General features: G+C 42.6%; 1 pseudogene; it reads left to right on the top strand.

The window, feature by feature from the left end:
• Positions 1 to 26,527, top strand: part of LOC143891154 (GDSL esterase/lipase LIP-4-like) — a 40,096-nt pseudogene that overhangs the window by 11,703 nt on the left and 1,866 nt on the right.

The following is a 26,527-nucleotide window of genomic DNA, read 5'->3' as shown; positions in this document are numbered from 1 at the left end:
AGGGCTGATCTATGTCTGAAGGGCTGATCTGGGCCTGAAGGGCTGATCTGGGCCTGAAGGGCTGATGGAGTCCTGCGCTGCACAAGGGCACAGACAAGAAGACAAAGGGTCAGAAGACCAACCCGGAGTGGTGCTCCGGACGGGCGCTTCGACACTCAAGTCAGTATGAGCAGGAGTGCAGAGCAATGTCAGAGCAAAAGCTTAGGGTATTGATTTTTCAGATCCCTCACCTTAGCACAAGTGAAGGCTATTTATAGTGATTCTGAGCCACCTGTCCAGGACAGGTGGTGGTTCTGAGCCACCTGTCCAGGACAGGTGGTGGCCTCTGTATGGACCAGGTCTCATACCTAGGAGGGGCAGGTGGAAGTCCCTGATTGGTCCAGGTGTCACACCTAGCAGGGACAGGTGTTGGCTTTGCAGCGGTCCCTGTGAGGGCCACGTGTCAACAGCCAATTGGTTGCTGAGTTCGGACCTCATCAATGCTGAGTTCGGACCTCATCAGTGCTGAGTTCGGACCCATCAGTGCTGAATCCGGACCCCATCAGTTGCCCCCTGGTTCTCCGAGTCGTGACAGCGGCTAGGGGAAGCAAAAAGAGGGTTAAAGCAGCATCTGGCCGGCCTTGAGGCCTCTGGGCAGCTGAGGCCGGCGTCAGGCAGGGGCCAAAAAAAACCGCGGTGGCCAGGGGCCTCTGGGCGGCCTGGTCCGGCCTTGAGACTTGGCCTGAAGTCTGGTCGAAATTTGAACCAAAAGTCTGGCCGGCCAAACCTCCTGGGCGTTGTGGCCGGGCAGATCTCCTGGACGGGGCGGCTAGGCCGGGCAGGTCCTCTGTCGCCTAGTGAGTGCGCCGTATCCTGTCCGGCCCGAGCCCTTCTGGGCGGCTCGGCCGGGCAGACTTTTTGTCTTCTTCAGATGACCAGATTTTCTGGTCGGCCTGAGATGACCTCATTTTCTGGTCGGCCCGAGCCCTTCTGGGCGGCTCGGCCGGGCAGACTTTTGGCGTCTAGCGAACGCGTCATATCCTGTCCGGCTAAGCCTTTTGGGCGGCTCGGCCGGGCAGAATTTTGTCTTCTTCAGATGACCAGATTTTCTGGTCGGCCTGAGATGACCTCATTTTCTGGTCGGCTAAGCCTTCTGGGCGGCTAGGCCGGGCAGGTCTTTTGTCGCGTAGCGATTGCGCCATATCCTGTCCGGCTTCGGCTAAGGCGTTGGACGGCCAGGACGGACAGATCTTTTGTCTTCTAGCGAACGCGTCATATCCTGTCCGGCTAAGCCTTCTGGGCGGCTAGGCCGGGTAGACTTTTGTCTTCTTCAGATGACCAGATTTTCTGGTCGGCCTGAGATGACCTCATTTTCTGGTCGGCCCGAGCCCTTCTGTGCGGCTCGGCCGGGCAGACTTTTTGTCTTCTTCAGATGACCAGATTTTCTGGCCGGCCTGAGATGACCTCATTTTCTGGTCGGCTAAGCCTTCTGGGCGGCTAGGCCGGGCAGGTCTTTTGTCGCGTAGCGATTGCGCAATATCCTGTCCGGCTTCGGCTAAGGCGTTGGACGGCCAGGCCGGACAGATCTTTTGTCTTCTAGCGAACGCGTCATATCCTGTCCGGCTAAGCCTTCTGGGCGGCTCGGCCGGGCAGACTTTTTGTCTTCTTCAGATGACCAGATTTTCTGGTCTGCCTGAGATGACCTCATTTTCTGGTCGGCTAAGCCTTTTGGGCGGCTAGGCCGGGCAGGTCTTTTGTCGCGTAGCGATTGCGCCATATCCTGTCCGGCTTCGGCTAAGGCGTTGGACGGCCAGGCCGGAAAGATCTTTTGTCTTCTAGCGAACGCGTCATATCCTGTCCGGCTAAGCCTTCTGGGCGGCTCGGCCGGGCAGACTTTTTGTCTTCTTCAGATGACCAGATTTTCTGGTCGGCCTGAGATGACCTCATTTTCTGGTCGGCCCGAGCCCTTCTGGGCGGCTCGGCCAGGCAGACTTTTTGTCTTCTTCAGATGACCAGATTTTCTGGTCGGCCTGAGATGACCTCATTTTCTGGTCGGCCCGAGCCCTTCTGGGCGGCTCGGGCAGGCAGACTTTTGGCGTCTAGCGAACGCGTCATATCCTGTCCGGCTAAGCCTTCTGGGCGGCTCGGCCGGGCAGAATTTTGTCTTCTTCAGATGGCCAGATTTTCTGGTCGGCCTAAGATGACCTCATTTTCTGGTCGGCTAAGCCTTCTGGGCGGCTAGGCCGGGCAGGTCTTTTGTCGCGTAGCGATTGCGCCATATCCTGTCCGGCTTCGGCTAAGGCGTTGGACGGCCAGGCCGGACAGATCTTTTGTCTTCTAGCGAACGCTTCATATCCTGTCCGGCTAAGCCTTCTGAGCGGCTCGGCCGGGCAGACTTTTTGTCTTCTTCAGATGACCAGATTTTCTGGTCGGCCTGAGATGACCTCATTTTCTGGTCGGCCCGAGCCCTTCTGGGCGGCTCGGCCGGGCAGACTTTTTGTCTTCTTCAGATGACCAGATTTTCTGGTCGGCCTGAGATGACCTCATTTTCTGGTCGGCTAAGCCTTCTAGGCGGCTAGGCCGGGCAGGTCTTTGAGGTGGTTTTCCACTAGGGCGGGTCCATGGTTGGAACTGATCTCCACACCAAATTGGACACGCCGGAGTGCACCACTGCCGCTCTCTAAGTCTGCAAACACTTAGGCTGAGAGCTAAGTCTGCAAACACTTAGAGTCTTTTGGCGTCTAGCGATTGCGTCATATCCTGTCCGGCTTAGGCTATGGATGGCCAGGCCGGGCAGGTCTTTGAGGTGGTTTTCCACTAGGGCGGGTCCATGGTTGGAACTGATCTCCACACCAAATTGGACACGCCGGAGTGCACCACTGCCGCTCTCTAAGTCTGCAAACACTTAGAATGAGAGCTAAGTCTGCAAACACTTAGAGTCTTTTTGGCGTCTAGCGATTGCGCCATATCCTGTCCGGCTTAGGCTGTGGACGGCCAGGCCGGGCAGGTCTTTTAGGTGGTTTCCACTAGGGCGGGTCCATGTGGTCGGAACTGATCTCCACACCAAATTGGACCCGCCGGAGTGCTCCACTGCTGTTCTCTAAGTCTGCAAACACTTAGAATGAGAGCTAAGTCTGCAAACACTTAGAGCTGAGCTGAGGAGGTCTAAGTCTGCAAACACTTAGACTGAGAGCTAAGATTGCAAACACTTAGAATCTTCAAGGTGGGTTTCCACTGGGGCGGGTCCTTGGTTGGAACTGATCTCCAAGCCATTGCGGACGTGCCGGAGTGTACCACCGCTGGGCTGCAGAGGTCTAAGTCTGCAGACAGGTTCTACACTCGGGGGGGCCGTGGCTGGAACTGACCTCCAAGCCATTGCGGACCGGCCGGAGTGAACCTCTGCACCGCTGCTGAGTCTGCACTGCAAACAGGTTCTACACTCGGGGGGCCCTTGGCTAGAACTGACCTCCAAGCCATTGCGGACCGGCCGGAGTGAACCTCTGCACCGCTGCTGAGTCTGCGCTGCAAACAGGTTCTACACTCAGGGGGCCCTTGGCTAGAACTGACCTCCAAGCCATTGCGGACGGGCCGGAGTGAACCTCTGCACCGCTGCTGAGTCTGCGCTACAAACAGGTTCTACACTCGGGGGGCCCTTGGCTAGAAGTGACCTCCAAGCCATTGCGGACCGGCCGGAGTGAACCTCTGCACCGCTGCTGAGTCTGCGCTGCAAACAGGTTCTACACTCGGGGGGCCCTTGACTGGAACTGACCTCCAAGCCATTGCGGACCGGCCGGAGTGAACCTCTGCACCGCTGCTGAGTCTGCGCTGCAAACAGGTTCTACACTCGGGGGGCCCTTGGCTGGAACTGACCTCCAAGCCATTGCGGACCGGCCGGAGTGAACCTCTGCACCGCTGCTGAGTCTGCGCTGCAAACAGGTTCTACACTCGGGGGGCCCTTGGCTGGAACTGACCTCCAAGCCATTGTGGACCGGCCGGAGTGAACCTCTGCACCGCTGCTGAGTCTGCGCTGCAAACAGGTTCTACACTCGGGGGGCCCTTGGCTGGAACTGACCTCCAAACCATTGTGGACCGGCCGGAGTGAACCTCTGCACCGCTCCTGAGGTTTAAGTCTGCAAGCACTGCAAACACTTAGACTCAGGACGCACATGCCTGTCCCGGAGGCTGTTGTCTCATCTTGTGAAATGACGAGTCTGATTCCGGTCCGGGGGCGTGTGCTCTCTGCAGGAGCTTCCCCTCCTCTGAGTGGGCTGAGAGGCCTCGGCTGGGTGCTGCTGGAGTGCGGGGGCCGGATTCCTGAACTGCGCAATCACAGCAGTCATTTCCTGGAAAAGGGCCCGCATCTCCCTCGGGGTCGGGGTAGGGTCTGAACGGTCCGAGCGAGTCGGACTGCGCTCCCCTGGCGCCCCGACCTCTATCTGCGAGGCCAATCGCTCACTTCTTCCTTCGCGGGGGGCCGTAGCCCGGGTCGTCCGGGAGGTTGGCACATGCTTTCCGTTTTTTCCTACCATTGCTTAAGTGAGGTTCCGAACAGCTTTTTGTTGCGGGGTCCCACGGATGGCGCCAAATCTGTTAGGTCTAAAATTGGTAACAGGTTATGGTAGGGCCGGAAGGGCTAATCTGTGCCTGAAGGGCTGATCTGGGCCTGAAGGGCTGATCTGGGCCTGAAGGGCTGATCTATGCTTGAAGGGCTGATCTGTGCCTGAAGGGCTGATCTGTGCCTGAAGGGCTGATCTGTGCCTGAAGGGCTGATCTATGTCTGAAGGGCTGATCTGGGCCTGAAGGGCTGATCTGTGCCTGAAGGGCTGATGGAGTCCTGCGCTGCACAAGGGCACAGACAAGAAGACAAAGGGTCAGAAGACCAACCCGGAGTGGTGCTCCGGACGGGCGCTTCGACACTCAAGTCAGTATGAGCAGGAGTGCAGAGCAATGTCAGAGCAAAAGCTTAGGGTATTGATTTTTCAGATCCCTCACCTTAGCACAAGTGAAGGCTATTTATAGTGATTCTGAGCCACCTGTCCAGGACAGGTGGTGGTTCTGAGCCACCTGTCCAGGACAGGTGGTGGCCTCTGTATGGACCAGGTCTCATACCTAGGAGGGGCAGGTGGAAGTCCCTGATTGGTCCAGGTGTCACACCTAGCAGGGACAGGTGTTGGCTTTGCAGCGGTCCCTGTGAGGGCCACGTGTCAACAGCCAATTGGTTGCTGAGTTCGGACCTCATCAGTGCTGAGTTCGGACCCATCAGTGCTGAATCCGGACCCCATCAGTTGGGGGGCCCTTGGCTGGAACTGACCTCCAAGACATTGCGGACCGGCCGGAGTGAACCTCTGCACCGCTGCTGAGTCTGCGCTGCAAACAGGTTCTACACTCGGGGGGCCCTTGGCTGGAACTGACCTCCAAACCATTGTGGACCGGCCGGAGTGAACCTCTGCACCGCTGCTGAGGTCTAAGTCTGCAAGCACTGCAAACACTTAGACTCAGGACGCACATGCCTGTCCCGGAGGCTGTTGTCTCGTCTTGTGAAATGACGAGTCTGATTCCGGTCCGGGGGCGTGTGCTCTCTGCGCCAATCCGTCCTACCATTTTTGTCTGAGTGAGATTTCGAACAGCTTTTTGTTGCGGGGTCCCACGGATGGCGCCAAATCTGTTAGGCCTAAAATTGGTAACAGGTTATGGTAGGGCCGGAAAGGCTGATCAGCCCTTCAGGCCCAGATCAGCCCTTCAGGCACAGATCAGCCTTTCCGGCCCTACCATAACCTGTTACCAATTTTAGGCCTAACAAGTATCATTCCTTAACTATAATACAACAAGTTGGGTTGACTCAACAACTCAGTGGAGGTCTCAACAATTTTACTTTAATTTTTAAATTGAAGATTAAAGGAACAATTTTACTTTATAGAATTATCAGCCTATTTAGTTGACATTATTATTAACAATTTATTGAAATTATTCCTATCATTTTTCTTGATAAGATATTTTTTTTCTTACAGGTGAAAGTTTGAATATGAGTTATTTGAGCCCATATCTAGAGTCTGTTGGTTCAGATTTTTCAATGGGAGTAAATTTTGCTGTTATTGGTTCAGCCACTCTACCCGAATTTGTTCCCTTTTCATTGAATATTCAAGTCCTACAATTCCTTCGGTTCAAAGCTCGCATTCTTGAAATTGGACGAGGTGTGGCATTACTGTCTGAACTCTGAACTTTTTTAAATATCAGTCAGTATTATAAATGTAGCATTTCAGATCCCTGAAAGTATTATTTTGATACTTTTAGAAGAGTACAACTGATTACTTCACCATACCAACTCTTCTAATTGGATGATAAAAATTGAAAAATTAATTTTTTGAACATGGGCTTGTACATCTTTACTGCATCTTTCAGTTGTTTTCATTTGCAGCACAGCTTGTGTATGTTGGTCAAAACAATTTTTGGAAAATATTTTCTTTAAGTGTGTTTTGGAAAAAGAAAAACTTTTCTTTGGAAATAGTTGCTTTTTGCAAGAGAAAGATAATAGTGTAATGTAGTTAAAAAGATAATCCCAAACCGGATGAGAGAAAAGAAAGAGAAGGGCTTATAAAGCACTACACTTTTCTATTACTTGTTTGATTGCACATTGGGTTGAACCCATGGTTGGACCCGCGGGACGGTGCAACGCACCGTTCGCGCACGCGCACGCGCACACGCACGCGCGGCGTGGGCAATGGGCTATAGGGCGCATAGTGGTGCTTTATTGGCGCTTTTTAAGGTGCACTTTGCACTTCGCACGCCGCATCGTAGCGATTGGAGCCTTTAATTTTTCCAGAGGCTCTATAAAAGGTGCAGAACCCAACCATTTCAAAGTACAATCGAATTTACCCATTTCTGGATAAATTCTTAAGACTTCTAGTGCATTATACTCTCTTTCTTGCTCCCACCCAAATTCATTTTACTAAACTATTTTCTTATTGTTTATCTAATTATTGTTATACTGCAGTAACAGAAATTAGACTGATTCTCTCAGGCTTGTAAGATTCTAAGGGCATTTCGGATTTGACTCCGCTTGTGCATAGCGTCGTCAAATTAGTAGGACATTCCTACTGGCTTCATTGTATCTTGGAGGCAGTTCGCGGATCCCCTTTGCACACTTCTAGTGGGGGCGAAATCTGTCTTAAGGAAAGCGATTTCGCGCCTTGAAGCAAACTGGTTACTACTTTTTCTTTCCAACAGATACAGAATTATTTCTCTAACAGTGTATACTGACTCCCTGTTCGTAATGCCTTAATCAAAACTTGTGTATACTGACTCCCTGTTCATATGTAGAATAAAATGTTTCAAGGCTTGTTACCATCGTCGCTTTCCTTAAGGTAATTTTCACCCCCACCAGTTGGAGAAAAAGGTGTTCACCGGGTTTCCTCGAATTGCCTCCAAGATACAATGACTGATTTCTATCAGCGTAATGCACTAACAAAGATAGAGCCGAATTACCGTATTTAGCTATTATACATTTTCTGACCTGCTCAGTGCTTATCCCACCTACAATTTATTCATAAAATACTATTTATGTATATATACAATTTTCTCTGTATTTTTTTAGTATTTACAGAATCCACAACCTTTTACAGAGGTGCTTTATGTATCTTGGATATTTCTCTATCCTAAAAGATTAAATTTTGAAAGTATTTGTAAGTTATATTTCAGATTCGAGATATTTCATTGATGATGGAGCGTTCCATAATGCACTTTACTCGTTTGACATCGGACAGAATGATCTCACAAGTCACAAGTCATTGGAAGAATCCCATCCACCCTTCGGGAAATAAAGAATGCTGTTAAGGTGAGTTTTGGCTTTTCTGGGTAGTTATTGATCGCTCATGCTGTTTTTCCAACTACTGCATCAATCATAAGTTACTTCTCATAATTGTTAGAAAACCAAAACATAGCTTCTTCTTTTTTTATGAAGGTGTCCACGCTTTGTATAAAAGATTTGAAATAAATGCTTAGGCCATGTATGACAACCATGAAAAAATATTCCATGGAATATTTGAGGGCCAATTGTGAGAGATGGATCGGAAAGAAAGAAATTTGAGAAGGTGGGAGTGAGGGGGCATGAAAAGCTCCTAAAAATCAGGAAAATAAAAAAATCAATTTAAAGTGTAGGTAATTTTTCACTATTGTTTAGGGATTTTTGATGCTCTATCTACTACTAATTCAAGTCTCCCCTCTCCCACTTTTTCGGCTCCTCTCCCACAATTGGGGCCACCAACATTCCAAGGAAAGTTTTTCGTGGTAGTCAAAGATGGCCTTAATGAAAGTTAAAGATATTGATGCAGGTAGTCAATGTAAGTTGAAGAGCATGGCAACACATCTTTAGATTGTTTATTGAAGTCGGAAGGTGAAAGATCATGCAACTCTCCCGTTATGGTTGGTTAAGTGAAGTTAGATGCTTGCTATTTTTTCACTAGGATGATTGTGATGGATATTTTCAAAATATTTTATTTTTAATATAAAAATTTGAAGTATTCAAAGAGATACTTTTTCGCAGTTAAACTTGGGCTGCAGCCCTAGTTCAATACTTGTGGGCATGGTGTCCTCGGAACTTTATTTCATGTAGCCACCTACAAAAGTAGGGGAGTAAAAGTCTTTAAGATAAAGCAGTGTTTATAGAGACATCACATACCCACCTCCAGGAAATCAAGTTAAAAAAGCAGCTACATAAAATACAAAAAATAAAAACTCCATGAATAAAATTCAGGAAGAATGAAAAGAGAAAGTTGGGAAAAAGCTCAATAAAAATAACCCCCTTACCAGAGAAGAGGTTGAGCCATGAAAGGATTGGCTGTTTGGCTTTATTCAGAGCACTAAAAACTTGTTTTTATTTGCTTGATCATAGATTGTACAATATTCTAAGTTCTTTTCATGAGCATGAATATTGAAACAAACTAGCTCTCCTGAGAAGCATTCCTTTTTAATGGGTTTTCTTACACCCGATCGGTACATGAAATTTACAAATCCTCTAGCACTGCTGTTGAGGAAATACTGGCAGATTTTTTTTATTAGATGGGTGTTATTTTCTTTCTCTCTTCAATGCAGACCATATATGAAAATGGTGGCAAGAAATTTTGGATACACAATACCGGGCCCTTGGGCTGTTTGCCTCAAAAGTTTTCCTTATTTAAGAAAGCTAAAGGAGATCTTGATGTGTGTGGATGCATTAATTTTGATTATGTGTGTATGTGTATGGTTTGGGGGTGTGACAGCCTGTGTATAAGGAAATCGACTCAAGCGAGTCGAAAATTCCAGTTTTTACTAACTCATCCTTAAAAAACTAGTCATCAATGGGAAGATACTCAAGCCCTTATAAGTCCATCCACATCTCTCACTTTTCTGATGTGGGATCTTTTCTTTTGCTTGGAACACCAACAAAAATTCGGACTTAAACAAGAACACAACCAAGGTGAAGGGGAGTAGAATCGAATCCCCAATTTTTAACCCTAAATAATCACTCCCTAATCAAATATTTGGGTTTGTACGATCGAATATAATCATCATAGCTATTACGTACATCTTCATGGCAGAACCTCCTATGTCAATGTAGGTGGTGTCAATCACTGGATTTCCATGTGATTTTCCCATGATAAGATCATTTAGTTGTATACGTGTATTCCCACGTTCACCTCCCTTGCATTCACCCTCTCCTCTCCATTTCTGTATCCAAATAGAAATAGGTAACGTGAATGAGAAAAAATGAAAAAATGAAAAAATAAAAAAAGTTTACTAGGCATGAGTTTGACTTCACGTGCTTTATAGATAAGCGTTGTATAAAAAAGGACTTCACACCTAAGCTATCGGAATACTAAGAAACTTATTTTATTTATCAGCCATGGTTGATATAAATTGTATCACTTATTTAAAACTTGAACTCGAAGTAGAACTCAGCTAATTGAGGTAAAATTGAGTCAACTCCGATGGGTGATGACGCAATCAACTTTTCATTTACTCAGGTCAGTCAAAGGAGTTTTGATTGACTTGGCATCAAGGTTTTAAATTTCAGTTTTCAGGGGTAATTTCGGACCTTGCCGAAACCGAAATTTCAGCCGAAATTTGTTAAAGAGACATGAAATTTCGATTTTTTTTTGGGCTGAAATTTTGGCCGAAATTAAAACTCCTTTGATTGACAGTCAAAGGAGTTTTGATTTTATTTTATTTTTAGTAATTTCAGCTGAAATTTGGGAAAAGAATAAAAAATTAATATTTTTTCCAAATTTTGAAGAAATTTCTGAAATTTTCGACCGAAATTTGGTACATTTCGCCAATTTCGGTTTCGGTCTTGATGGAAATCCGAAAAAATTTCGGATTCGGACAAAATTTAAAACCTTGCTTGGCAGAGCATAAGACAGACTCGATGAGAACTAGGAATCGACTGGGTCAACAATGATTGGCTCAATCCACTTATCATTTACTCACACGAGTCAAAGGAGTTCCTGAATGGTCTAGTAGAGCTAACTAGGAGCTGAATGTGAACTCGCCCAATGTAGAAAGGAGTCAACTAGTGCAAATTGATGATTAGAGAGTTTTTAAACAATTTTTTATTTGTATTATTTGTGTTCGAAGGGACCAACATGTTGTACCATATTTAGACCTGGCAAACGGATGGGCCGGGCTGGGTCAACCCGCGGGTGATGCGAGTGCGGGTCACACGGGTCGAGTCAGGAAATGACCCGCATTTTTGCGGGTCAGAATTTACGTGACCCGCGCCCAGTGCGGGTGGGTCGGGTCAACATGTGGGTCACCCGCAAAGTCAAAGCATTATTTAATTTATTATCACTTCAAGGAAAACAAATTTGTCTGAAAAGATGTTTCTTTTATCTGAAATACATTTGGCTCCAGTAGCATCATAATCACTTGTAATATTGAAACAACGTCCTTATTTTACATGGAAATGGCATCTCAAGGACAAGTAAAACTTGTAATATTGAAACAACATCTTTATTTTCCATGGAAATGAGTCATTTGAAGAAGGACTAAAGGACAAGAACTCACAAAGAACAACAAGAAACGGTAAAAGGCATAAAAGACTTTGGATCTTTTTTAGTTTTTTTAAAGAAATAATAAAAACAAAAAAAGGCATAAAACCCGTGGGTTGACCCGACCCAACCCATGTTTTTACTGGTTTGGTGGCCCGCGGGTCGATTTTGGCGGGCCACTAAAACCCGGGCCCGTGCCGGCAAATTTGCGGGTGAGTCAGGTCGACCCACGGGAACAGGTCGGTTTTGCCAGGTCTAACCATATTCCACTGGGTATCTATATTATGATCCAAGTGTAATTTTATCACTTTAAGATAGACTAGCAAGACAATCTCATCGTGATTAACAAAATCGGGTGACTTCATGTACATCAGTACATGTGGCACATATTTTGTGTTTGGAATCTTTGGTACGAGAGACAGCGTTGGGCACTCCAGTAGTGGAGATACCATTCCTTAGAATTGAGGCTTGGAAACAATCAGGGGCTTAAAGACATTTTAAAAAATGTCTTCTTCGATCATCGCCATTGATAAAGGATTTAATCATGTAGTGAAGGTGGGATCAGAGGACATTAGGTTGGACTTACGATGGCTGACGAGATTTATAGACCCAATTAAAGTAGTTCTGGATGTGGGTCCATCTGTACCATGGCCATTTTCATCGAGGAAACGGTGCTCCTTAAGAAAGATATGAGAATTAACGGGAAATCGAACTCAGGTGTGATGCCAATTCTACAATCAACGACTTATCTGATCAAGTTATGTCATCTACAAATTGGATGGTCTCAACTGAAAGATCCGGATCATGCTGACATAATGTGGGTGGGACCAGGTCCAGCTTCTCATCGGAGTAATCCCCCTTTTAATGGTGTTTGAACAACAGGGTCCAGAATCAGGGTTAGAAGCGTTAGAATCACGGGTGTGCAAAGCTGTTCTTTTTTCTGTTTTAAATGACATAAGGAGAGGCCAGAATCATGGCACATGACTGTATTATCACGTTGGTTAGGTCAATTGGTTTGTTAAAAAGATCGTGGTGCTGTCATGTTTCCCTTGAAAAATTCAACCTTTATAATACTACCGACGACCCCCCACCAACCCACTCCCCTTGTTTTATTTGGATATTAAACATGCATTTCATATGGAAGATGACACTCTACCCCCTTTTGCTTGTCTTTTTTCATGAAATTAAGCAGTGGAAATGCAGCATTTTTGAGAAAATAAACAAGAGGGGGGGAATGTTTGAAAAGTTCACATTCCTTATCAGATTGGGATGCCATTATATATGGACTCTCAAACTGATGAAGCTACGAACTCAACTATGTCCGAGTCTGCGTTGAGGTGGAACCAGATTCAGCTCTTCCTGATCAGATTGAAATCAAGAGACTCCCATAGGAACAATCACACACTCTGTTGAGTACAATTGGAAGCCTTTATCATGCCACTCATGCAAAACTTACAGTCATTCACCAGCTTCCTGTCCGAAATTAGAAATCAAGAAAGATCATCCCACCAAAATGGTATGGAGACCCATCCAGAGGAAAGAAATCCATAGCTTTGATGTGGTAGACTTAGGTAAGCAACCAAAACCAGAAAAGAAGATAGCTGATGCAGAGAAGAACATAAAAGTATTCTTCTACATGATAGCCAATTTCTAGGGAGGAATTTGGGCGTTTTCAGGAAGAACATAAAAGTATTCTTCGACATGAAGAGATATCCTGGAGGCAAAAGTCGAGGGTCAAGTGGCTAAAGTAAGGTGATAAAAATACAGCTTACTTTCATGCTATGGCAAGTGCTAGAAGAAGGGGTAATAGGATTGTCTCATTGATGGTGGACGTGTAGACACCCCATTTTGACCGAACCCTAATAGAGTCGTTAGGATAGAAACCCTGTCAAACTAGTGTTTTAATATCCCAAATTTGTTCCCAAGCTAGGTTAGGGTCCCACTAAAATTCCCGTAAATTTTCGTTCGAATCCGAGCACGTTTGCCTATTAAACGAGCCGAGGTAAGTGTCGTGGGCGATTTAGCCAGAAAAGGGGGTGCGCTGGAACCTGGAAAATCAGTTCAAATTTTCCTTAATGGGTTGTCCAGGGAGATACGGGGGGGGTACACGGATTAGTGTGTAACAAAATTAGTTAGGGGAGAATTTTAGGAAGCTTCCTTGGAAGCTTCCTTCCAAGGTGGTTAGAGAGCTTTTGATCTCAACCCTTCATTGATAAAGGCAGTTTGAAGGGTTAAGATCAAAGGAGGAGAGATATTTTGCACAAATTTTCTTCCCCCTGTTTTCTATTTGGTCCCCCCTGCTGGTATAAAAAGTAGTTATAAATACACTAGGGTTGGTTGTCCATGGAAGGAGAGGGGGGGGTCTAATTCATTTTATTTTTTGCTTGGGTTTGTCTTACCCGAAGCACCCCCTTGTAGAATCAAGGTAGGGGGTGGCTTGGAAAGAGAGGGGGAGATCAAATATACCATTTCCTTTGATATAAAAACCTAACGAAATAGGGTTTAGAGAGAGGAGCTCATTTTTTTTCGAAGAAAAATAGAGGGAGAAGAGAGATTGCAGAGAGGAAGAGGGTTTTTGGCTTTCTTCTCCGGCATCAACTCCAGCCGGACCCATCCACCCACCGACCAATTCCACCACCATAACAGCCACCTCCCTTATCAAAACCCCATTTTCTTCTTCGTTCTTCTCCCAGCCACCACCCATCTTCTCCGGTGGGCTTGCCGGAATCCGGCAAAGCCATCAGAACCACCATCCCCTCCACCTCCCAAGACCTTCTCCTTCATTTTTTCTCCTCTTCCCTGCAAAATCCAAAACTCCAATACCCATTTCATTTCCTCCATCAAAGCCACACCCAACCCACTTCCCTCTCAATCACCACCATCCGATCAAACCCCTTCAAATCCGGTCATCCACAACTATCCAAGCCGCCACCATCACTTTCTTCCATCTACATCCATCACAGCCAACACCATCTCCACCTCTGAGAAAACCATCAGAACCCGGCCAACCCCATCACCCTTTCTCTGCAAATCCATTACAAAACCCTCTTCATCATCCTCAACCCCATTTTCTTCCAAAATCTCTCCGACCACCATCAAACCCCATTCCCATTTCTCTGCAAAATCCAGAACCCCAAAACACCCATTTCATCTCCTCCAATCTCCACCTCCAAGAAACCCATCGGAATCCGGCCAGCCACCATTCCGGCCGAATTCATCCATCTGCACCACCACCACCGCCTCTGCAATCCGACCAAACCCCCATCTCTACCATCCGGCCAAGCCACCATCTCATTCCCATCTCTGCAATCCACCATTTCCATCTCCATTTTTGCAATCTCTCACCACCGGACACCATTAAATCCGGCCAGCCACCAATCCCACCCTCATTTTCACTTCTCAAAATCCTCTAAACCCATTTTAAAACCCATCCCCTGTTTTATTCAAAACCCCCATAATCTTCTTCTTCTATATTTTTACCTCTGCAAACCCCTTTTGACCCATCAATAAACCTTCACTATCACCATTTCTACCCAAACCCCAAATACCCAAACCCTAATCCCTTTTCTACAAATCCTAACCCTTGTTAATCTCTTCTACCCCGGTCACTTCTTCCGGCCAAAAGACTCTTTCTTCTGGCAAGCCTTACCGGATTCCGGCAAAAGATCCGCCATTACAATCTTGATTCATCAGTTGGTACGATTATTTGACCATCTCGATTGTGCTCAGGTAACATCTGGATTTTGTCTAATTTCTTTTTATCTTCTCTTTGATGGAATGAGGTTTAAAGTAGGATTAGGTTTCAGGTTATCTTGTGGTTACCGAATGGTTTTCATATTTTGATTGAATGCATGAGGCTCACTGAAATGTTCTACTGATCTGAATCCCTATGCGCTCATTCCTTTCAACCCTATTTTGTTCTCAGTATATTTTCCTGAGCAGGTTTAGATTTCAGTTTCTATACTGGATTTTCATGCTTGCATTTTATGGTTTATGACTCCCAATTCAAGCATGGTGTAGACACCCCATTTTGACCGTACCTTGAGCCTCCCGTGTTTGAGCAAAAAAACCCCATCAAATCAACTAAGTAGGGTCCCAAACTTCACCCTAAGCTAGCTTAATGTCCCACTAAGGTCCCTACAAAATTTTGTTGAAATCCGAACGCATTTGCCTAGCAAACGAGCCGGGAGAGTGTCGTTGTAATAACCGGTAAAATATATATATATATATATATAGAGAGAACGGTTCCTACACATATGTGTAGAGAGTTCTCTACACACTAGCTTAAAATACAGTGGGGGCCCACATTGTTTGGGCGATCCAAGCCATCCATTTTAAAGGCCCTCACATAGATAGGGTGTGTACAAAAAATCAGATCCATAGGATCATCCCAACCCAACGATTTGTGGAGGTAAAATGGATGTCTTTAAACCTTCACAAATTAGTCCATTTTTTGCCTCCACAGTTCGAATGGTTAGGATGATCCTATGGATCTGATTTTTTGTGGACACCCTATCTATGTGAGGGTCTTAAAAATGAATGGTTTGAATCACCCACATAATGTGGCCCCCACTGTATTTTAAGCTAGTGTGTAGATAACTTATCTACACATATGTGTAGGAACCGTTCTCTCATATATATATATATATATATATATATACAAATAAATAAAAATGGCCTCATAGGTGGCTAATCATCGGCCATTATACATTTTTCCCCGAGTTAATCGGGCATGAGGACATCTGGCATAATGGGGCGTACGCGATTCGAACCCAACGCTGAGCGAGGATTGAACGGCTTCCTACCACTAAACCACCGCCCCAGATGTCAACTAAAAATGAGTAGATACTTACACATATTAAAAATTACCAATAGTCACTATTCATAATTACTATTCACAATAGTCACTATGCAAGATTACTATGCAGAAATACTACGTAAGATTACTATGCAGAAATACTATGCAAGTTCACTATTGAGATAAACTATTCAAAATTACTATTCACAGTAGGACCCACCGAGTACTATTCACAAGCGGGTCCCACCAACAGTGGGTCCCACATCAGCGGGCCCCACACAAGCGGGTCCTACCACCAGTGGGACCCACAACAAGCAGGACCCACAAATAGCGGGACCCAACGCCAGCGGGACCCATCACTAGTGGGAACCACTACCAGAAGGACACACCGTAACCACTTTCATTAACTCATTGGTTAAGCGGGTCACTCCACAACCACTATCATTAATGAGTAGTTGCGCTTCACCGACGAAAATAATAATTAAATAATATTAACCATCCTGTTACTATTCAAGCAGCCTTTACTATTCATTTATTTATACCTTTACTATTCCTATATTTTTGTAAAAGCATTTAAGAGAGTAGTTGTGAATTTAAGACTGTAGTTGAAAAAAAAATACCTATAAATAGAGGAAGAGAAGAAGAAGAAAAAATAAAAAAAATAAAAAAAAAGAGAGGGAGAGAAAAGAGAACGAAAGAGAAGAAAGAGTAAGAGAGAGAGGAAAAAAGAGAGAGAGGAGAAGGAAAAGGAAATCCACTTCATCACTACCAAGGTAAGTCTTTCATATAGATAGTTAAAGTATTTATTATGGGTAATATGGTTGATTCTACCACCTATGTAAATATTAGGATAAAGCATGCATAAGAGGCGATAACTCGCTATAGATTATGCAAGTTTTATCATCTTATTTGAACGGTGAAATGCTAGCATAGTAACCGTAAAGTAAACTTTAATCAAAGAAAGGCGAACTGCTGAGCATAGTAGCCCATCTTATTTGAACGGTGAAATGCTAGCATAGTAACCGTAAAGTAAACTTTAATCAAAGAAAGGCGAACTGCTGAGCATAGTAGCCAAGAAATAAACTAAATCAAAGAATGGTGAACTGCTGAGCATAGTAACCTGTGGGGTCCACATGAATAGTAACATGTGGGGTCCATATGAATAGTGCATGCTGGGCCCCATGATCTTAAAAATTTAATAGAAAGAACACTGAACACAGGGAACATTATTTTGGACATAGATGGACATTACCTGGACAGAAAGGACACTGCCTTAAAATATGAATTTGATAAAATTAGAATATATTTACAGGTTATCCACTCCAAGGTGTAAGCTCAAACAAACCTGTGACCAGAAAACTATATGTAAGGGTTTTCTTCCATTGATTCTCTTTTGCTATATGTAAGGGTTTTCTTCCATTGATTCTCTTTTGCTATATGTGAGGGTTTTCTTCCATTGATTCTCTTTTGCTATATGTAAGAGTTTTCTCCATTGATTCTCTTTTGATATACTGGATGTGAATATTTCATATTCTTTGATTCTCTTTATACGCAATTGCTATAAGAGTTTATATCCTTCTAAGATCCACAACTGATGAGAATCCAAGGGGGATCCTTTTTTTCAGACCTCATTCCTTTCAGATAAATGATTTTACTGATAAAGCTATAATTCTATTTTGTATCCTCGAAACTTGTTTCCGTGAGATATGTTTATGTTTAGAGTTTATCTTGTGATACCCTAATTCTGAATATGGACTGAGTTATGATATGATGACGGGTGGACGCGTTATAGTTCTCCATGTGCACGTGGGTAAAGACGACTCTAGAGAGTGTAAATCTAGAGGATTATGAGCCGAAGTATGGCTATGAATGGGCCGAGATATGGCTATGAATGAAAGCATCTATGCTTAATGAAGTCTATATATATAATTCTATATATATAATTCTTGATATCAAGTTCTGTAAGTTTTCTCTATACGTTTGGAAAGTATGTTGTGCTTATTCTTTCTTTCCATGTTTATAATGTGAGATGTCCTATCTGCAAAATATCATGTTCTTATGAGCTTGACAATTCTACATCACTTGTTGTTTATACCCTACTGGGCTATTTGAGCTCACCCCTTTTCTTGTTTTATTGTTCCAACCCCCAGGTGAAGTATAGATGAAAGATGAGGAATGCTAGAGTTAAATACAGAACTGTTATAAAGGGCAAATATGTTTTAAATATGTATCAACTATGTCTTGAATTAAGATGTAATAAGTTAGACCTAATTTCTGTAAAACCTCTAAACGTAGTTGTTGTATTTGAGATCTTGGGAATAATGAAAGTTTTTGAGAAAGATGATGTAATATTCTTCTACGTACCGAGTTGGTATTTCCAAAAATCCGGGGCGTTACAATCGTAGTATAAATTCAAAATGGGGGTGGATTATCCTGGATGGGGCCGAACCTGGGCCGAATAGGACAAAAGTTACCGGCGCGACTTATCATTTTTTTTGTGCGCCCATCAATGGGGTGCCAATATCAATTCTGAAAATTTTCTATAAATACCAAACTCAAGCTTTAAAAAAGAGAAAAAGAAAAAAAGAAAAATTCATTTCAAAAAGAGAGAGAGAGAGAGAGAGTGGGTTTTGCTTGTCTTCTCCGATCATTTCTCCTCTTCTCCCGCTATTTCTCCGGTCGGATCTGTCTTGTCCGGCTAGATGTCGATCACTCATGCCGGAGGTGGGAGCCCTATTTCTTGCTCCGATCAAGTCTTTTCTCCTCCGTTTTGTTAGATTCACGAGATTGCAACAGTTCAAGAGTTTTTATAGGAGATTTCAAGCATAATCCTAACCTATGCCTTTTCCGATCCAAGTTTTTCTTCTCAGGCAAGCCTCCGATCGGACTTCCGGTTTTACTCCGAGAGAGATCTGCGAGCAGAGAAGAGAGAAAGGAGATCTGTGCGAAAAAAAAGATGAGAAAGAGGGTTTTGAAAAAAGGGGAAAATTCGCAGAGATAGAGAAAGAAAATAGATCTGGTTTTAAACTTGAATCTTCCGATCATTTTCCTCCAAATCCCGATCATTTTCCGGTAGGTTTTCCGGCCGTTCACATTCACCGGTAAGAATAATCTATAATCGGCTTATCTCCTTCATCTTTTCACTTCGAAACTCTTATATTCCTCTGTTCCTCTGTGTAAACCCTACCTTTGTTCGTCCTTTCTGATCGTCTTCTCCGGTGGAAATCTGGCGAGATTCCGGTCATGCACCAGCCTGATTCTATTTCTCCAACTAGATGTTCTGGTTTTCCATTGTTTTTCTTCTTCTCTTGCTCTTATTTTTTAAAATTTCTAGTATTATAGAAATCTTAAATCTCTGTTGAAACCCTAGCTTTGCTAAAATCTTAGATTCATTTCATTTCTTTAAGAAATCCTAGTCCAAAGTGTAAATCCATTGTGTTTCATCTTCAGAAGTTATAGATCTGTTCTTTTTTGTGACTAATTAGGGGTTAGTTCACCTTAATAATCCTAGATCTGATCCGATTCTATAAAAAAAAAAAAATCATCTTCAGCAATGATGAGCTCAAACTTCGTTTATGAGATCTTCATCTTCAGCAAGCTTTTCTGAGTTTTGATCTCAAGTTATTTGGTGGATTCTTTATCTACACATTCAATTCTTTGTCAAAGAATTTCAGTAGAAGACTCGCCAGAGCTAATGCAAATTTCAACCAAAAGCAAGCTAGATCAAGCCTTTTACACTTCGATCTGTATATTTCGCTTCAATTCTCAGTTGATCTGTTCAATTAAATTTTGCAGGAGCTCAGGTATGTGTTTTATCAGCTATACCTTTGTAAATAAGGTGTTTTTGTTCATGTTTGATTATGCTTAATGATTTATAAAGTATATCAATGAGCTGATAATTAAGATTTGCAGATTTTTTTTATTTATTTTATTTTATTTTTTATCAATTTTGTTAGAGCTTGTAGTGACGAATCTGCAATTGAGTGTGATTTTAGTCTTGATTAAATAGAAATATTGCTTATCGTGAAAATGAAATTTTGTGATCCAATCCATGATCTGATAATGGCCTCTGGTTCATAGATGTTCAGTACTTTTTGTTGGCTGCGTTAATGATCTTTCTTTATTTCTGTTGCACCCAGATGTTATAGTCATTATGAAACTATAACTAGATTGTAGGGGGTTTTCTTATTTTGGAAATTGAAATAATTCGTTTGATGATGCTAATGGATGAAGTCAGATCATTTTAAATGTGATTGCCAAAGCAGGGCAATGTTGTTATCATATGTTTTTTTTTAAACTGGTATTAGCACTATCGTATTTCGGGAATGGTCTAGCTTTGAACCTATCCTTTCTCTTCATTTCACTTACCAAGGAATTTTGAGTGTTGTAGTTACATTTTAGAATGAAATGATAGCCTTGCTCTTTTTCAAAATGCCCTGACTTATATTGCACTTGTTTGGGTTGGGTAACATGTTATTTTGCTGTTCATTTCCATCCTTACCTGTTTCATAAAACTAGTCAATAGCTATGCTCTATGTTGTTTTCTAGGGCTTTGTTAAGCTTCACAAAGTGTAATGGTTAGTTTAAATGGCTGTGCGAAAGTTGATTCTCACCTGTCATTTGGTGTTGAGTCTTCAATGGTCATAGGTCATAAGCTGCTTGAAATTCCCATCAGCACCATTTCCACCCCTTTTAGAGAGACAAGCTATGTCTCACGAAAACATAATCAAATCCTTTGGAGACAAGCTTTGTTTTATTAGCGAGTCATACATAGGAGACTATCCAAGTCTCAAATAGAACACCTCCTTTAGGTTAAGGACCGACTTGGTCTGTTAAAAATCATACCCTTCTTATCATTGCAAGGGCGATGAAGGCGCTAGCCCAAGCCCATCCTTTGGGGGACGTACACAGTCCTTATAGCGTTCCCCTTTTTATTAGGTAGACTTTCTTAGTCTTTTAGACATCCTTAGACATTGGTCCTCTAACATTGCAAGGGCAATGAAAGAGTTATCTGAAGCCCTCTTAGGAGACAAGCTATGTCTCGTGCAAAAATGTGTTACCCCTTTAGAAGACAAGCTATGTCTCATGTAGAAATGTCACACCCTTTGGAGGAGACAGGCTATGTCTCATGTAGGAAAATTCAAACCTTTTGGAGACAAGCTTTGTCTCATTGGTCCTGCTTTTATTTTAGGAGACATGTCATGTCTCATTAGAGCCCTTCTCAGAGTCATTAGCATAAGAGTCAGTCCTTAGCATAGGAGTCTCTCCTTAGCTAGAGAGTCAATCCTTCATGTTTCAGGAGTTAGTCCTATCATCATAGGGGTTAGATTTTCGTCCAACCTCTTATCAAGTCATATGATTTTTATCCGCTCCTGCAAGGTATAGGATGCTGTCCAACCCTTGCAGAGTTGTTATTCTTTTCATTCCCCCGCAAAACATAGGATGCTGTCCAACCTTCGCGGGATATCAGGAGTTCGTCTTACCCTTATGATGATAGAATTCTATCCTCTTGAGTCAAAAACTCAAAAACATTCAGAAATTTCAAAAATATCAAAACATCTTAAAAACCAAAAATTCTCAAAAATCTTGAGTCCATAGGAGAGTAGTTAGGAAATTATGTTCCGAACTACGTTGGCTTGATCCCTTTCAACAGGGTACGAGTGCAGCTTGGGATTCATATCCCAAGTCCAGCCAAACCTCTAAAAATAAACATTTCAAACCTTCCAAAAATACAAAAATTCTTCAAAACCTTTTTAAAAAAAGATCTTCCCCTAGAGTTAGGGGTCTGTCCTAGTTGTTTGAGTTGTTTTAGAGTTAGGAGTCTGTCCTGATTTGTATTGCTATGGTGTGTCCTGTCGTGTGAATGTCTCTAGAGTTAGGAGGCCTCAAGTTGATCGGTTAGACATTTAGTCGAACCGATGGCTAGACTAAGAAGCATATAGTCAGCCCATGGTTTTCATTAGGATGCACAGCCTAGTTACACATAGGGTATAGGGCCCACCTGCATTAGATTAAGGCTAATCAACTTGCATTAATTAGGGCATATAGAGAGTCCTAAAAATTACAATTCACTTGAATTTAAGCAATCGTATAAAAAAGTTTTAAAAATCAGTCGAGTCTAGTGGATTGAGTCTAGGATATCGGTTCTAGATGGTTAGGCATTGTAGTTTAGAATAGGGCATCGAACTACGTTGACTCCGATTCTTCCCGAGGCCGGGATACATAGAGCAGCTGGGATGGACGGCCATCTTGGTCCGAGTCAAGTCGCATTAGAGTTAGGATTTGTCTTGTTCTGTCATATATAGGATTGATTTTTGTTTTATGTTTTGATGTGTTTTCTTACTTTCTTGTACTGATACTATACCTTTAGCTGTAGCTTGCATGTGTATGTCTACCAGAACTTAGACACCAATTAGGTATGACATTCATAATCTAGCTACTTTTAGGGGACACTTATTTTATTTCTTTTTAAGTGTGTTCATTAATCGTCTCCGAGACATGCATGATTAGGTAGACGTCTTTTCGGAGATATTCGTCCCCATTTCATATGACTTTCGCCCAAAACTCTTCAAAATCAATAATAAATGGCATAAGAGACCAGGTATTTGCACTTGGGCGGATGAGGTGCTCTTTAGACCTTCCGAATTCGTAACCAGGCACGAACCTTATTTTATATCTCTGGTTATCCGTTGCAACAAAGCATAGTATGGGATCCTTGGCCCACTTCCTTGGATGGCGACTCTTCTTTGTTTAAAGGTACGCCTCGAATCTGAGCTACTCCCCGAATTGAGAGGTATCTCACCTTTGTATCGCCACTCATGCTGTGAGAGGCATTCTTCTTTCGAGAGTTCCTTGGTAGAGCTCTCCATTCACGTGGATGATCCATAGAGACTAGTGTGAGGCACGTCCCCCGCCCCTCTCTCAGATCGGGGTCCACATATGGCTATTGGTTTTGTGGTTGCATGTTGAAACTTCCAGGATACCTTGGTTATCTGTCAAATGTTTTGTGAACAAAGGCTTGAATGCATGTGGTAAAATATCATCCACTAGAACACTTGATGGGAGTTGGGCATGATGATTTTGCTTGCCGGTTGAGTGGTAGAAGGTCAAGAACTACTTTGATAAATTCCTATTAGAACTCAACCACTTTGTTTGCTCATAGTATTACTTTTGGTTTCCTTTTGAGCTTTAGAAAGATCATTAAGTGCAGAGATACTACTAATTAATTCCATCCCTGGCTTTTGTCACTCCTATTTCATTTCTCACTCTTTTCCCTTACAAATAATTATGCTTCTGCAATCTAATATAAACCAGCAGTATATAGAAGCTCCCCATTTTTAACAGCATGCATCATCTCATGATTTAAATCTTCTTAATCTTTTAAAAGGAATGTAGTTCATGATTTTTTTTATTTTTATTTTATGTTCGTTTGTGAAGCTGGTGACATTTCTATTACTTCCAAATGCAGTTTGTGAGAATCTTTTTAGGAGCAGTAAGAACCCGGATTCCGATTGTTGTTATAGCATGCGAGTTCAAAGAAAATTGGGATAATTCTTTTGTGTTTGGATTATTTATACTATTTTGTCTTACCTCCCTTCATTAGAAAATGGAAATAGTCCATCCATGTTTTGAGTGGCTTTCACTGAAAATTTTAAGTTTCGCTCATCATTCTCTTGTTAATAGCTGAGTCTACAAAATTTTTAATTGGTGCATAAGTTAATCCTTAGCTGTGTGACCATGTTCATGTAGAATTTTTGTGTAAGTGCTTGATCCTTAGATTTTGCAGTCGCGTTTTGGTGTTCGCGCGATCATTGGCTATTCCTTCCTTTCAATGAGCATGCAAGGGTAATGGGAATTGTAATAGCGTTTTAATCATCCTTTAGTCATTAAAGGGTAGATTATTCTGGTGTATGAGTCAAAGAAAGGGAGTGTTTACATCTTTTCATTACCAGTACCATCACATTTTTTATACCAATTCAGCCCATTCCTGCCCCTGTTTTGGCACAATACTGTGATTGGTTATGCCCCCTGTTTTATGCACATTCCTAAGCACATTTCAGTCCCATTTTTTAAGCACATTTCAGCCCTTGTTTGAAACACATTTCAGCCCCTGTTTTAGCATATTTCAGCCTCCTCACTGAGCTATAGGTGTTGTCACTAACCATGATCACCTTTTTGACAGCCCTTGAGCAAATGTCTGAGTATGTATATCACCTTATCCCATTCTTATATTTCTCAGATGTGGGTCTCTTAATACATGTATATCCTTTGATGGTATATCCTGATGGCTTAGATTATATTTTAATCTACTGCTCTGTCATACAAGATGTTGCATGCTTATATATATATATATATATATATATATATATGAGGAATATGATTGTGAGCTTGAAGCTCATATAACTTATATGAGCTTGAGGCCCAAACACATGTGGCCCCACATTGTTAGGATGATCCAAAGCATTTATTTGAAAGGCCCTTACATAGATAGGATGTGTACAAAAAATCAGCTCCATAGGATCATCCTAACCCATCCAAAAGTGGAGGGCAAAATGGACAGACACCGTTTGCCACAAATCTGCCCATTTTTGCCCTCCGCTTTTGGAGGGGTTAGGATGATCCAATGGAGTTGATTTTTTGTACACACCTTCTCTATGATGGGGTCTTGTAAATGAATGGTTTGGATCACCACAAAAAATGTGGGACCCATGTGTTTGGGCCCTCACGCTCATATAAGCTATATGAGCTTCAAGCTCACAATCATTTTCCTCTATATATATATATATATATATATATATATATATATATATATATATATGCGTCTGCGAATTATTTTAATTGGCAGAGTGATGGTCATACATTTGTTGCCACTTATGTTTGATTAAAGGACATTCGTTAAAAGATATTTAGGAGTGTGGCAGAATTTGGTTGTTACTAAATGATGTAGTGTTCATATCATTATTCCGCACTGTCTACTTTTGACATGGGCATCAAGTTATCTTTACTTTATGCATGTTAGAAATATCTTTCATCAGGTGAGGGTCAGAATTTTAAGGATAATGACTGAAACAGAGGATGTAGATCAAGCTGAGTGTGTGTACTGTATAAAAAAGTGGTGATGCTCATAGCAGCTTATCTGACGAGAGCACTGTCATGCCTCGGTAGTTTTTCTTCATGGTGATAGCTTCAAATAGAGAGTGGGTTGTGTGATGCTTGAAGTCTTTAAACATAGCTAGAAGTTCTCTACTCCATCTCAGTTTAGTTCTTGGGTATTCTCTTGTTTTCTTGTAGCTATTTGCAATAGTTGGTAGTAGTGAGCCTTTGATCTTTGGAAATGGCGATTTCTCCATGTTCTTTAAGTGGTTGTGTATAGCGGCTTCCAGATCTAATTATGCTATTAGAAGTAACAACCCCCTAATGACTTGGCCATTGGATGTGTCGATGACAAAGTGCTTTTGCTGAATTGGATCAAAGACTTTACCTCAAATTGATACCTCTCCTATTATCGATCCCGGCCTCGCAAGATTCTCTGGTTCGTTACTTATCCGTGCCCAATAGTTTAGTCCACGCAGTGGAGTCTTTGTCAATGTTGAGGTGTGACGAGAATCAGAGACAAAGGGAGGATAAAACATGAGGTGGATTGAGAGGAAGGAAACCTTTTACTTATCAAAAAGTAGTAGTGGGCTGAAGCAAACTTCATCAAATCCCATTCATTTTACCTCTTGAGATCATCATGACCTCTTCCTAGATACAAGCAAATAATGTACAAATCAACTCAGAAGCTACAACAAGAAGGGAATAATGGCGATAGTCGGAGCCTCCCCTTTAGAGAGACCATTTATGTCTCTATAAAAAAAGCCCATCCTTATGGGACTTGCTCAGTCCAAGTAGATCTCCTCTCTGTATTCTAGTAGACTAGCCTCAGTCTTTTAGACACCTGTAGAAATTAAAGCTCACCCTTTGGGAGATGAGCCATGTCTTCCATAAGTAAAATCCCTTTTTTTAAGGAGACAAGCTTTGTCTCATTTAGAGAGAGTTCCTTTTAGGAGGCCTACCTAGCCTCATGTTAGAGTTTTTCCTTTTCTAGAGCGAGTCTTTGACTCATTTCCCCTTTTGGTAGAATTATTAGAGGGTCTTTGACTCAGTTGTCTCTTTAGGTAGTTATTAGAGAGTCTTTGACTCATTTGTTATTATTAGAGAGTCTTTGACTCATTCGTCTGTTAGCGGTATTATTAAAGAGTCTTTGACTCACTCGTCCTTTAAGTGGTGTTATTAGAGTCTTTTGACTCATTTGCCTTTTAGCATTTTTTATTAGAGAGTTTTTGACTCATTTGTTTTTTTAAGAGGTATTATTAGAGTCTTTGACTCATCTATCTTTGTAATGGCATTAGTAAGGAGTCTTTGACTCATTCGTCCTTTTGATAGTGTCATTTGAGAGTCTCTAACTCATTTGCGCCCTTTCTTTAGTATCAGTAGCTGGGTGTTTCTCCTTAGTGTTGTCGTCACTCTTATTCTTTAAAGAGTAGCACAGTCTCATTAGAGCTTTAGCTTTTGGGATCTTAGACCATTTCTTTATCTTTGATAATTAGCTTACCTGGTTTAGGGGTTTCCCCTATTTGACCCTAGGGTTTGGCTCTAAGGTGTTGCTTTGTGTATTCCCTTAGGTCTTTGACCAAAAGGGTGAAAACTCTTTAAGCTTCAAAAACATTTGAAAAGCTTTAAAACCCAA

The sequence above is a fragment of the Tasmannia lanceolata genome, unplaced genomic scaffold (assembly GCF_043159265.1).
Source record: "Tasmannia lanceolata isolate RefF3 unplaced genomic scaffold, GAP_Taslan_0.1 ptg000013l, whole genome shotgun sequence".
NCBI classification, from domain to species: Eukaryota; Viridiplantae; Streptophyta; class Magnoliopsida; order Canellales; family Winteraceae; genus Tasmannia; species Tasmannia lanceolata.
The sequence above is the reverse complement of the archived record's forward strand: the minus strand, read 5'-3'. Positions and strand labels throughout refer to the sequence as shown.